The following is a 14,808-nucleotide window of genomic DNA, read 5'->3' on the forward strand; positions in this document are numbered from 1 at the left end:
TTAAATCTTCTCACTTTGATTATGGAAGTAGTTAATATAATAAACAGCCTAACATTAAAAGTATTCATGCCACTAGGACTCTGCAAAGTTTTCTTTCAGATTATTTTAAAAAGTTCTTTGTTTCTTGGGCCTATGTCAAGTACTTGTGCCCCAGCTACCAAGGGAGTCTGCAAAAGCTAGTACTTGGCATTTTCAGATTATCCACCAAGACTCATTTAGGTCTGCGTGTTTTCAGACACTGAGTCTCTCTAAAGATAAATGTGAACACCCACATCTGTCTGTTCATATACGACACTTATAGTCAGATATGATGTTTCTGTTAGATGCAGCCTGGCCGGGGTATTAGCCATACCCTGGCAGGCTAGGAAGTAAAGAACCATGCATTCGATATTTAAGCGGCAAGGCACCCATGGGAATGGTTGGACGGGATGTCTCAAGGTCAGATCAAATTTATATCTTAAAGCCCCCAAAGTCTAGGAGAATTAAGTGATATTAGACCAGTGGTTATCAGTAACATCTCTCAATATCATAGGAATTAGATATGTGTGTTTTTAAAGTACTGATAAAACCTCCTTTCCTCAAGATCCTAAGACCTATATCCCCTTTTTTTGCTTCCAATTAAGTGTTCCCAATTTAGTACAGAAAGGTCTTTGTGTTCCCGAGGCCTCCAGAATATTTTAAACAATCCTTAGTCATTCAAATAATCCATTCTTAACAGCTTAGCTTCCACACATCACACAAAAGAAGAGACACCACCACTCCAAAGGGATGACTATTTGGGGGAGTAAGAAGGTTAACCAGATATTTTACTATGTTCCTAGTGAAGCCACATTTCTCCAAGCCTCCTGAATTTGTGAGTCCAGAATTTAACACTTATACCAAAGGTGCTCAATACTGTTTGCTGAACAGGTTGCAGAATGAAATGATTATATCAATTACAAAGATATCCTTATTAGTTAGGAAAAGTATTTGTTTTCATGCATCTCAAGAAATCAGAAGTGAAGCTCTTTACTACCAGCAGATAGATTAGAATTCAAGTTAAGGGTAAGGATTCCCGAACAAATCACATTCATTTCTATGAGTGGAAAAATGTCACAAACATTTAACAGATATTCAGATTTTATAATACACTACCCTCCACAAGGATGGGGGAACACTTTTTAAATAGAACTTTACAGTCTGTTTCAATATAAGGCTGAATTCAGAAATAAACCGAATTAGTCTTCTACGAGAAAAGGAACAAATGACTACACAAATTTTTATTTCATTTTAGTGTTCCCTTCCTGAGATTTTAATGACAAAGCTTAATATGACTGTCCCCAAATGCATTTGAAACCATAATAAGAATGCCATAATTTTAGACTGTGGGTTTATATAATTTGCATTATATTCTAAGTGAAATTTCAAGAGCAGGGCACTCCTAATGGAAAATTTCCTAATAAATGTGCCACAAGTTCAGAAGAGAAAAATTAACCAACTAACAAAAGATAGTGGAAACACAAGTACTTAACATAGTTTTCTCTAATAATGTTATTACCTTAATCTAAGCAACAGTTTATGTTATTTAATGCCCACACTGGTTTATGTAGCTAGCTGTCTAATTTAATAGTTCTTCCTGTTACACTCTAGCCTCCTCAGTTTATTTACAGATGCACTTAGTACCCAGTAAAATAAAGACCACTTAGAAAAATAAAAGGCATACCACACTTTGGAAGCCATAAACAATGCTTACATTTGGCTTTGTCATACATTATTCCACTTATGAGTATAATTATTAGGTCAATAAGCACTTTTTAAAATAAAGTAGCTTTGAAACATGCCTGCCTTGGCAATTATGGATACAAGTCAATATCTAAAAATAGCACACACGTTTGCATTCTTGGACATTAACATACACCAAATGAATGGATAAAGGCAATGAGGACTGAAGTTAGAGGTAATTAGGCTGCTAGAATGAGGTGAGCATATGTGGAAAACACAAAAAGTGGGCAGGTACTTATGATCAATCCTGAGTTTCAAAGAAGGATCTTCAGATTTTTAAAATTCTTCCCTTGTCAATACCAAGTAATTCCACCAAGGATGTTACAATAGAGATTATGTTAGTCCTACCATATGCCTATTCTAATTTTCTCTTGTGCTCTCAGCTCACAATTAAATGTATTATATAATTCTTAGAAACCTATCAATTGGGAGACAAACTGCAGGGTATAAGACTTTCAAAATCAAAGACGAAACCTTAGCTAAAATATGAGCTCTCAAGCATTAAAAAAAAAAAAAAAAACACTACTCCTTTCCAGGCACTAATATACACTCATGAACCTCTACTACTTTCAAACATTTAACTGGACTCAAATTAGGTGGTTCTCCTATACCTTTAAAGACTTAACACCCTCAGCAGTGCCTTCCACCCTAAGTCTGTGTCAAAATGAACTCCTTGGCAGAGACTGTTTCTATACTAACTGCTTCAAAGTAACATTTTCAGACCCTGATGTCCTCACCAAAGACACAAAGTAATAAAGAAGAAAGTCTTTCCAACTATTTAAGACCCATTTCTCAGAAAATCTGAAATCAGAAAATCTCTGAAACCTGAAGTTTAATTTAGTGGCAAAACCTGACCTAATATAACATTTTTATACAGCCAGATTTCACCTAAGCACTGATGTGAAGCTATTTACAGTTTTTGTTTATCCCATTTACTGTAATTATTCATGCTTCACTTTAGAAATATTAAGTGCTTGATTACTCTTACTAAAATTCAAAACAAATCTTTCCCCAAAGTTCTGAATTCCTAATTACCTGGCACCAAGGGTTATAGGTAAAGTATTACGGACCTATAATCCATTTCATAAACATCTACTACAGCAAAATACTCTTGAACAACTTTTCACCTTTCTAATTTCTGTGCTGTCTACCTGGAGTTCACTGTTAGTCTAAAACTTACCCCTTCAATATCATGTACACTCTCACCTCATTTTCAAGGTCATCTTGGACTACTAAAGTCTAAGAGTTTTCACTTCTTCCTTTAATTCTATAAGCACTCATCTATATCACTCATTTGGGTACTATTTGGAACTTCCATTTACATTTTGTGATTATTAAATTTTCATGTCTTTGCTAAGAATCTTTTGTGCATAATAACGCAATTTAATCATAACATACAGTAACTGAGATCAACTAGCTCTCAATTACAGCAGTCAGATGAATGAGTCCTCAAGAGACAGATGCCCTAAATAATGAGGGATTATAGCTGGAAATAAATGTAACACTTAAAAAAAATTCAGTGTAAGAAATAGCCTATGATGGGAATTGATAACAAGCCATTGAACACTGTATTCTCTCAACTAAAATTATACAATTTGTCAGACTAGCCATCATCAAAAATCTACAAACAATAAATGTTGGAGAGGGTGTGGAGAAAAGGGAACCCTATTGCACAGTTAGTGGAAATGTAAATTGATACAGCCACTATGGAGAACAATATGGAGATTCCTTAAAAAACTAGGAATAAAATTACCAAATGACCCAACAACCCCATATACTGGGCATATACCCTAAGAAAACCATAACTGAAAAAGACACATGTACCCCAATGTTCACTGCAGCACTATTTATAATAGCTAGGATATGGAAGCAACCTAGATGTCCACTGACAGATGAACAGATAAAGAAGTTGTGGTCCATATACACAATGGAATATTACTCAGCCGTAAAAGGGAATGCATTTGAGTCAGCTCTGGTGAGGTGAATGAACCTAGAGCCTGTTATACAGAGTGAAGGCAGTCAGAAAGAGAAAAACTAATGCCGTATATGAACGCATAGATACGGAATCTAGAAATGTGGTACTGATGAACCTATTTGCAGGACAGGAATAGAGACACAGACAGAAAATAGACTTTGGACACAGCAGGGGAAGGAGGGGGGACAAACAGAGTAAAAACAGCAAAGTACTCTCACCTCATACACATAGTGATCAAACTTTTACTCTAAAACCATAATTTCTAACTGATAGATAATATTGATTTATCCTCTACAGAGGACCCGCTGGTGGACAAGATATATCAGTCACTAAAGCACCATAGTGCTTTTCATAGTGGAGTTTACCACTTTTGCTCAATAGCAGCCCTGCTCCTTAGAAAAAGAACTTCTTAATCACCATTCTCTTTCTTTTTGTTCTACTTCCTGCCCTTTCACCTCTTCCTTGCCTATTATTACCATCATTACTACTACTACTACTACTACTACTACTACTAAGTCGCTTCAGTCGTGTCCGACTCTGTGCAACCCCATGGACTGCAGCCTACCAGGCTCCTCCATCCATGGGATTTTCCAGGCAAGAGTACTGGAGTGGGGTGCCATTGCCTTCTCCCATTACCATCATTACTTTCATGTAAACAATAGCAAAGTGTTATAAATGCTCTTCTGTATTTAAAAGCTTGCAAATCTAATCTTTTCTTTGTTGTTGGTGGTGGTGGTGGTTTAGTCGCCAAGTCGTGTCCGACTCTTGCGATCCCATGGACTGTAGCCTGTCAGGCTCCTCTGTCCATGGGATTCTCCAGGCAAGAATACTGGAGTGGGTTGCCATTTCCTTCTCCAGGGGATCTTCCCGACCCAGGAATCGAACCCAGGTCTCCGCATTGCAGGCAGATGATTTACCAACTGAACTATGAGAGAAGCCCTTTCTTTGTTGAAGGATGACCAAATACGAGACAGAGCTCTCAAAAAAAAAAAAAGCTTAAGTATAAAAAATCCTAAAAGAGAGGGAATTTCAAATATTTTTTTAGCTAGCAAATAAAACTATATAAGCAATAGCAAGTGGCAACTTTGTAACTAGTTTGCATGTCCAGGACATAAAATATGATCACAGTACGTTCTCTAATTCAGAACAGCCAGAATGGCTGACCAGTTAATTATTTAATATAGGGAGCACTAAAGCTTCCTATTAAACTCCCCTACCTTACTGCAGGATTAGCTCATGGAAGCAGGAATTCTAAATACTTAATCCCTGAAACTATCCTGAAGTTATTACCTTTTCACACTTTTCTAAACCATGTCGTATCCTCTCTGATACAAACCCTGTTCTTTCAAGTAGTGATGTTCAGACTCAATACTCTGTTTCCTCACAGAACGTACCCATTATTTCCAGGGAAATAACTGGCACTAAATTTCCAAGAAACTAGGTACACTACAGACTATAATTTATGTATCTTACTTCTTTCATAATCTGAAATTACTTGAACTGCATGCAGGTTAGCTTAAAAATCCTTTAAAATTTGGAATAACCCTAAGACACGACTTTTATAAAAATGGTTGTTTAATGAGGTTTGTTATTAAACAAACATAAAAAAGAAACAACTTTCTTCTAGAAGGTAAAAAAATAATTTGTTTTGGAGAACTATCATGTCAAATTCTCAGGTCAAGGAGACATTAACCTCGAAAGGGGAAAAAATCCATAGCTTCACTGTATGAAAGCTACTGTGCTCTGCTCAGTCGCTCAGTCATGTCCGACTCTTTCTGACTCCATGGACTGTAGCCCACCAGTCTCCTCTGTTCTGGGGATTCTCCAGGCAAGAATACTGGAGTGGATGGCCATACCTCCTTCAGGGGATCATTCCAACCCAGGGGTCAAACCCAGGTCTCCCACATTGATTATTTATTTATTTATTTATTGTCTGAATTACCAGATGAAAGCTACTACATATCCTAAAATTGTGAAAGACAACTATTAAAAATATATTCAAGGTTATGTGAAAACCTGAATACAGCATATGCAACCTATCTATGGTTAAATCATCAGATGTACAAAACAAGTATTAAAACCAGAAAGTGGCTTAAAAAATTACATAATCTATTACTGTGATCAAAAATTGAATGGGAGGAATTCCCTGTTGGTCCAGTAGTTAGGACTCGGTGCTTTCACTGCCAGGAAACCTGGCAGTTCAATGCCCGGCCAGGGAACTAAAACTCTGCAAGCAGTGAGATGTGGCCCACCCCCACCCCCCAAATGTTGAATAGACTGTTCAACAGGAAAAAACAAACGAACAAAAAAACTGCCAAGAAACTAAACTTGCCTCACAGTGTTCATCTATGGTTCCTATTCTTCTCTTCCCCCGCAACAAAAATTTGTTCAATATATTGTAAAGCACAGAAAAATAAGTAATATACACAAAAAAGTAATAACCAGATGAACAGATGGGAATATCTTAACAGCCTTTCAAATAAATGTTGATATTCTCTTTTGATGCTATACCAACCTCTATTAGCTGCAATATACTGGAATGTATCAATAAATCAATAAACCTTATCAAGAAACCTTGTGTTCTCTATTACATTACGACTCAGTGGTCTAGCTAGAACTTTGGAAGGATTTCTTATCCCCACATGATTTTCAAGCACTGGTGACTTGGAAAATACTTGCTTATAGAATCATGTTGATCTTCAAATACTGACGTATTTTATTACATAGTATTTTAAAAACCATGTTCATTAACATCACCAATATCATCAGAAAACTTTTTTAAGATATTAAGAAGCTGTGAGGAGCACAGTTGCTTACTAACACAAATTTTACAAAATTCTAAGTTTCACTGGAAAATTAGAACTTTAACCACTGCTCATAAATACTGTCAATCTTTTCCTTTTAAAGCAACAGGTTCACTTTAGGGAAAATGTAATACCCAAGTCTGAAACACTTCTTCAGTCTGTCAAGCATTCTTTTAAGTAAAAACAGAGTTCATTAAAAAAGTGGCTGATTCAGCTTGCAACTCAAATAATCACACAAATGCTTTCCATAGAGACAACCATTATACTTCAGTAAGGACCGAAAAAAAAAAAGAAAAATATTTTAAGCATACTTTCTATTTAGTTATAGTACTCTAAAATAATGTGTATAAAGTTGACGTTTGATTTTTTTTTTTAAACTTCTTCATCAAGTGTGTTTAGGTTTTCTTTTTTAAAGTGTGGGTATATGGCAGTGAAGAATACAGACAATGACTGCTAATATGGTGTGGTACTCTGACCTGATTTAAGATGTCAAGCTTTATTGACTTTTGCTTTTGTGCTCTGGTACAGCTATCAATACAGTGAAAACGCAAAAGACATCTCAGTATTACTGTAAAAAGTTTTCTACTTGTAGATTCCCTGCAAATGTCAAGGCAATCCTCAGGATTCCTTCGACCATTCTTTGAAAACCACTGAGCTAGAGAATTTATTTGTTCACAATCACAATTTTCTTCCTTAGTTCTCATTCACATCTTAGTAGGAATCTTAAAAATTAAGTAACTTAATCAACTTTACTTGGCACCAGCAATGCTAAAGGTGAAGAGAAGTTTTATCATAAAGAACAAAAAATACTACCCGTTAGTGTATTTTATAAACATTTATGAATAATACTGCACTGAATCCTCAACATCTCTAAGTAGTATATGCCATCTTTCCCACCAAGGAAGCAAAGAGGTTAGGAAAACTTCAGAAAAGAAGTACAAATTTTGCCTTAAAATTCACTGCACTGGTAAAAATTACAAGTGGTACTAATTTTCTTCATTATACTTATCTGTATTCAAAGCACTTTTGTGTAATATCTCAAGTTCAACAATTTCAAGAGCAGCACAATAATAAATGCACATGTTTATATACCGTATTACCATCCTCTGTTATTATCTGTGCAGTACAGAATTCAAGATTCCTGAGGGATTCCTCAGTTTTGCTATAGATACTGAAGAGCTTAACTACAAATCTTAGAAGCAGCAGACCTAACTATGCTAGCATAATGTAGTCTCACTACAACCTTAAAACCCAAGGTGAAAGCTGGATGCAATATGCACACCACTTTGACACCAACATACTATTAATTAAACAAAAAGAGCTTTTATTTATAGTCCTTATTCCCAGTATCTAAGAACTTTTAGAAACTCCATTTTTTTTTAGAACACAGTGACTTGAAAAATATATTCTAATAAGGAAAAATTATAGAAAACACAGATAATTAGAATTTTGAGTAACATTTTCCATTTCCTCTTTAGAAGCTTTTGCCAAAAACTGCTATTACATGGACAAAACAGATTTTCTTTCATCTTTGTTTCTTTCCCAGAAGGCAAAGAAGAGGAAAGCAACAGGTAGAAGTGATCCACCAATAGAGCAATTAGTCCACTGTATACTTTCAAAATAAAGTTACTTAGCAAAATGCTAAGTTTTAAATACAGGAGAGAAAACTATTTTATTAAAAGTACAGATTTACTGAAATAAATACTCAAAGCAACTACTGAAAAACTCAAGAAGCAGCTCTATCATGTAGTAAAAGTGATGATTTCAAGAAATCAGTAGTGGTCAAAATTATGTGTAACTGCTTTAAATGGATGCTCTCTTCCTTTAATATCTTTAAGTCTACCTGTACAAGTTAAAACCTCTCACCATCCACCACTGGACAAGACCACCTAGTGCACGCTCAACTACAAAATTACAAAATAGTAAAAGCACAAATGTTAAGCATTAGGAACCAGTCCAATATAAAATCCAAAATCAGAACACTAGATAATTATTCTGTAAGTTCTTAATAGACTAAGATTCTTAATTTAAATGTGAACATATTTCTAGTACTTGAGCACATCATATACAATTTTAGACTTAGTAATATCCCAGAATATTGTTCTACATAGTAAATTCCAGATGGAAATTCTTCAGTTCATGTGGCAAATATACATCCTTTTTCTTTTTTTGGCCTCAGGGTATCTTGTGGGATCTTAGTTTCCTGACCAGGGATTGAACCCAGGCCCTGTGCAGTTGAAGTGTGGAGTTCTAAGCGCTGGACCACCAGGGAATTCCCCCAGTATTTTTTCTTTTGATAAGTAATTTAAATATTATTTAAAACCCTGGTACATTTCCTCAAATTGTCATTTCTTCTTTTATAAGTTTTAAGGCTGGCTCCTTTAAAAAAGTTTGAATATGTTGATCCATTATTGATACAATGAAAATTTTTTTAAGACATTACTGAAATAATAATCAGTTGCTATGTAGCCTTTATTTGACTAATATCAGTAATAAACACACTAGTATTAGGAAGTATGGAGAACTGATATTTCTTTTTGTTAGTGATCTACTTTAAAAAGTGATTTTAATTTTTTTAAGGCAGCAAAAAGTTCCTGGTAACTTTTCTTCTATAAAACATAAAATATAAGATTAAAAGGATTGGTCTTAGAATCCAGTGACCAAATAGGTTCAAACAAACTACGAGATTAAACAGCAAGCCAGTCTTTACTGCAAATAGATAAATTCATTCTATTCCTTGTACCTACTGCTTCCATTGTATTCATAAAATTTCCAAAGGACTAATAAATGACTTGAAAGTCTTTTCATGACTTTTAAGTTCTCAAAAGGTAATAATTAGTACCTTTTAGTACTACTGCAAAATATTTTAAGAACACTGAAAAACATTAGCTTCTCAGCACAAGGGCAAGTCATTTGCAGATGTCTAATATTACAATGAATCATTACATAAGCCAAAATATGTTTCTTAACTTTTTCTAAAAGAAATCCAATTTGAAAAGGGTAAATTAAGAGTCTTCAAAAATGATAGGAGAAGAAAAAAAAATCAAGGCATAAATTTAGTTACAACCTTATATGGTCTTACAAAGTTTATAACCAATCTTTATCAAGATTTTCTATAGACTGAACATGTGACATCATTGCCATAATAGAAGACAGCTTTTGACTATTCAGTTCATAAATACTAAACTACTCCCCGTGTCAGTCAAATCTAAACACTACAGATCAATAACCACTCCCTCTTTACCAATACATAACCCCAAAACATGAAGGAACTGGCAACCCACTCCAGTGTTCTTGCCTGGAGAATCCCAGGGACGGGGGAGCCTGGTCTATGGGGTTGCACAGAGTCGGACAGGACTGAAGCGACTTAGCAGCAGCAGCAGCAACCCAAAAACACATTAAGTCTTTGGGAAAATGATACATGCATACCAATAAGATCCTGATATTCAATAATAAAACTGTCTACTTACACTTTTGGAAGAAAAATAAATGACACCTTTGAAAAATTAACCAAATTCTATTTGTATGAGATCCATTCCCTATTTAATTTCACTGCCTTAATAAACACTGATCAAATACCTACAACAAAAGTCAAAGAAAATTGAACATGGATAATTTCTCATCCAAAGCTTAGACTTTATATTTAAAACAACATGTATAATTAGTTGCTATGTTATCAATCTCCCCAGCAGCCTTCTACCAATATTGAATTATATCAGAGGACACACTTGATAACACCCTCCTTACATGGTGGCTCCTTACCATGGGGACTCTTTCACTTTATACAGCTAAGAGGAAATACTGAAACGCCACAGTACAAGATTGCTTTGAGGATAAAAATCAATCTGTAAAGTTAAAATGGCTCCAAAGCCAATGTGGAAAAGTTTCTTTTTGAAGGAATACAAAGATCTCTTCAAATATCATCTCTTTTAAATATTCATTAGTTAATACCAAATATAAATGCTAAATACTGCATGCATAGGCAAGGTTCTAGGAATGAAGATACAGTAGAGAATAAAATGGATCAAGTTCCTACCCTCATGGTACTTACATTTAACAAACCAGTATTGTCTCTATGTTAAGATACTATGCCTGTGTTTCAGGGCATACAAACAATACATGGAGTTTATAATTTAGTGGGATAACAAAAAACAGGTAAAATAACAGACTGCAGGAAGCGATACTTGTCATAGAAGAGACGATTTTCATAGGGTGGGGGAGGGTGGGTGTTAGGGGGCAGAAGGAACAACAGTGTCATGAACCCATACCACATTTTAAAATTAACTCAGTTTATTATTGGGTTCTTCAGTTGTATTCCCATACCTGGCACATTAAAACCAAACTGGATACAGGTGTTTCAAAGATTTACTTTCTGGCTTCTTCAGATAAGGGAGTCTCACAATTTATTATGAATGACAAAAAGAAAATGCAAGTGAAACCACCTTCACAATAATGCAGAGACCAAAAGTACGGATGGGCTCAAATAAGACTATCATTCACGGCTCTGTGTCCTTAAAGTTATTTAATCATTCTGAATATCAACTTCCTCTCTTAAAACCTGGTAATGAAACTACCCAAAGGGTTCTTCTACACTGACTAAGGTACTTGTATTTTTGGAGTATGATGGGACGTCTATCCTCTACAAAATGTAATAATTCACCATAAAAACTTCGTATTTTTTCCTCCAGCTTCCCTACTATGGATAGACTGCTGCTGCTGCTGCTAAGTCGCTTCAGTCATGTCGGACTCTATGCGACCCCATAGACAGCAGCCCACCAGGCTCCGCCGTCCCTGGGATTCTCCAGGCAAGAACACTGGAGTGGGTTGCCATTTACTGTCCTTCAAGTCAGCAGGACCACTGACTAGTTATCTTATCTTTTCTAGGCCTCAGTTTCCTCCACCGTAAATTCAGAGGGTGGGAGTGGATGATCTAAATAGCCCTTTCCGGCCCTTAAAAAGTCCCATGACTACATTATGACTCAAATACTATTCAAGGTTCAGCTTTCACGAGTGATACCAGCTTTAAGTTAAATGAACGTCTCCCCTTTTCATGTTATCTCTTGCTAAAATTTTGTTGAGCAAGTCCAAACAGCACTCTAATTACAAAATAAGAGGATAAAAAAATGAATTTTCGAGTTGAAACCTTTAAGTTTTATAAGAAATATAAATTATATTTTAGATGTTTATATAGTAGATGCTATGCTACTAGCAAAACAAAAACCCAATCAGCTTGAATTTTAAAATATTAAAATCACAATCTTCATTCAGTGTCAACTTTCTACCCCGTTAAAACGTGATTTCCCATTACCGTAACACACAACTGCTCATCTTCACTCCGAACAAGAGCTGCAGGGCAAAAATGTTCTAAACTAGTAAGAGGGAGCAAGCAAATCGTCAGCTTTGGACAAAACTCAGCAAGGACAGTCTTTTCTCCAAAAGCTATCGGTGTTTTCAGAAGAAAAACTAGGATGGCTAGATTCAATGGGGGTAGTTTTAAATAATATTCATGGTGCTGACAGTCAGTGTTAGGACATCTCGGATTTCGGACCGAGATGTCCGAAAAAGAGAAGAGGACAAACTTCCTGGATTTTCTTTCCCTCTCTAAGAGAAAGAGATTTCCTCTTGTTGACGATGGGAAAGGCCCCTTTAACAGTTTTTCTCTTCGCGGTGGCTGCTGCCAGATTAGGTGGGGCTCCCTCCGCTGCCTTCCTCCTGCCACTTCCCGCAACAAATGGAGCAAACCAGCCCGGTTTCAGGCAAACTTTTCCCCTGTCAGGCTCGAGCCCGCAAGGCGCCGGGGAGTGGTTTCCCCCGAAAGCTCTCCGCCCCTGCTCGGGACTAGGGGAAGCTGAGTCTCCGCAAAAGACAACTTTCTGGTTTCCGTTCTAACTTCCACTCACACCCGGGAAGGAACCGAGGCGGCCGGCAAGGGGGCTCCGGGGCGGGGAGATGAGTCTTCCGGCGAGGGACGGCGGGCAGCTGAGAAGCAGCGGCGGCCGCGGCCAGAAAAGAGCAGGCGGGTGGGGGGGGTCCTCGGGCTCTCACTTCCTCCGCCATATTTCAGACATTTGACCCCTTCCGCAAAGCGCGCTGTTCCCCCGCGGCGGCGGCTCGTCCCCGCTGGCCTGGGAGGCAGCGCACTCGCCGCACCGGCGCCGAGCTCCAGCACCACCTGCCGCGCTGCGAGGCAGCCGTCGCCGCCGCCGCCCTGGCCCCCTGACCGTCGCGCGCGCCCCGCCCGGCCCGCGCCGCACCCCATCAGCTCCCCTCAGCAGGCGCCCGGCCCCCGCCCCGCGCGGCCGCCGCAGCCGCTCCCTCAGTGGCCACGCACGCACTCTGCGAACCTCTCGCGCTGTCACCGGGTGCCCGCAGCCAGCGTCGCCTCACGCTCCCTCCGAGTCGCTGCTCCCGGCGCCACGGCGGTCCTGCCGCCACCCCTGCTGCTGCCGCCGCCGCCGCCGCTCCGGCTGGTTTACACGCCTGACTCTGGGCGAGGTTTGGCGGTGTCGCCTTGACGTCAGGCGTTCAGCCTCGCTCTCGCTTCCGTCCGCGGGCGGGGCGCGCGGGTGCGCGGCCCGGGAAGGGGCGGCACCGAAGGGCGGGGCGAGAGAGTCGAGGGGCGGGGCCACTTGTGCCGATGCCGGGCCTCTTTCGCAGCGTTTCCTCCGCGGTGTTTCTCTTCCTCCTCCACCTAGCCCCTTCGATCTCGCCTTGACTTCTGAGACCTTAGTGGGTTTACACTGGTGCCGAGAGCTTAGAAACCGTCCGAAACTCAAAAGATGCCTTTAGTGCAAACTGTAGTTTAATCAACGACGCCACCAAACAGTTGGTGCTCGCGTATTCCTTTGTGTTGGGGAAAGTGGCCGGAGAAGTAACAGCGCTGTTTCCACACCTAGAGCTCCCGCGAAGGTACCTAGGCCAGGGCACAGTCTTTTTCATTCTTGAAATGGTTTCTCCTGAAAGGTCGGGTGTCTTAATCTGTTACAGTTCTTTCCAAATTACCCCGTCAAACTCAGTTAATCAATACATAATCCCGAACAACTTTGTACCTAAATCAACTATATGAGTGAAATAAAGCGTATATTTAAATGCATGACTCTAGCAGTCTTAAAGAATTACCCATAGGGGTCTTTGTGATGTGACTACTGGGCAACAGAAAGCACTTTCTGTTCCAAAATGCCTTGTTTCAAAAAGGGTGGGGACTTAACAGTGGAATTTACCACAATTAGAGAAAAGATTAAAATACAACTACCCTTTATACAAGATGTTAGCTTTTATGAAATTGAGTTTTGGTGGACAAAAGTATTCAAACAGCAAAGTGCAGGGAAAAGTTGGGATTGGGAGGTCATTAAAGATTTATTTTTGCTTAGTCCATAGTTTAACTGGACCCTGTTATAAAGCATTCTTGAAATAAATTTTTATGAATTTTTGTAAATTTGGAAGATTAGCAAAAATATGATTACTTTTACTCTTTTTAAGAATACTAGTAATTGAAAACTAAGTTAAAGGAATAGATAAGAATGACCTATAATTATCCTTAGTTTTTTTGTATGTAAGTGCTTTCTAGATTTTTCATGATTTAGGTTGATTGAATATGTTACGTATTTTGGTAATTTGTTTCCTTAGAAAACCCTTTTAAAATGGAGATTTCAAAGGCAAGTGTCAGAGCAGTCTGTAGGAATTATTGTAAATTCTGAATGAATGAATCTCCAATAAACTTAAATTTATTGACCTTTCCTGAAACTGAGTTCATGGGAGCAATGTTGCTTGGCTATACTGTTTTTCCCTTTCTCTCTCTCTCTTTAAACTCTTTGACCTTTGGGCAAGTGATTTTCTTTTTTCCTCAGAAAGAGTAGGTTTTAGAAGATTGGAACTAGAATTATTTCGAGTTTGAGAGAATATGTAAACTAGTTTAATTAAAATATATTTGTAAGAAAAGAAAAACATTTGTTTTCTTCTGTTAAACTGGAAATCATTCCACTCGTATTAGGCTATTATCTCTATGCGGAGAATGCCAGACTGTACATCTTTTAAGCATGCATGTATGCTCAGTCACTTCAGTCGTGTCCGACTCTTTGCGACCCCATGGACTGTAGTCCACTAGGCTTCTCTGTCCATGGGATTTTCCAGGCAAAGATCTTTTAAGCACTGAATTCATTTTTGGGTTTGAGTTCTTGAAAGCTCCTGTCACCTTAAAAACTTCACCACGATATTCCACTGGCAACTTTAACAGGTCATGTGTGCAAACTGAACTCATCACCTTTGTCA

General features: G+C 38.2%; 1 protein-coding gene across 4 annotated transcripts in view; it reads right to left on the reverse strand.

Moving 5' to 3' along the window:
• Window positions 1–13,028, reverse strand: part of RAP1B (RAP1B, member of RAS oncogene family) — a 44,289-nt gene extending 31,261 nt beyond the window's left edge. For 2 of the 4 annotated variants that reach the window (XM_086400087.1, XM_086400089.1), the window contains exon 1: window positions 12,885–13,028. The gene's annotated coding sequence lies outside the window, so the exon portion shown is untranslated. Of the gene's footprint in view, window positions 1–11,848; window positions 12,759–12,875 lie in introns of those variants that run through there. The other 2 variants (XM_086400088.1, XM_086400091.1) reach the window with 2 other exon arrangements.
• Between the last annotated feature and the right edge of the window lie 1,780 nt (window positions 13,029–14,808).

Source organism: Bos grunniens, chromosome 5 (assembly GCF_055505025.1).
Source record: "Bos grunniens cultivar Pamir isolate PY7600 chromosome 5, Bosgru_T2T1.0, whole genome shotgun sequence".
Taxonomy (NCBI): domain Eukaryota; kingdom Metazoa; phylum Chordata; class Mammalia; order Artiodactyla; family Bovidae; genus Bos; species Bos grunniens.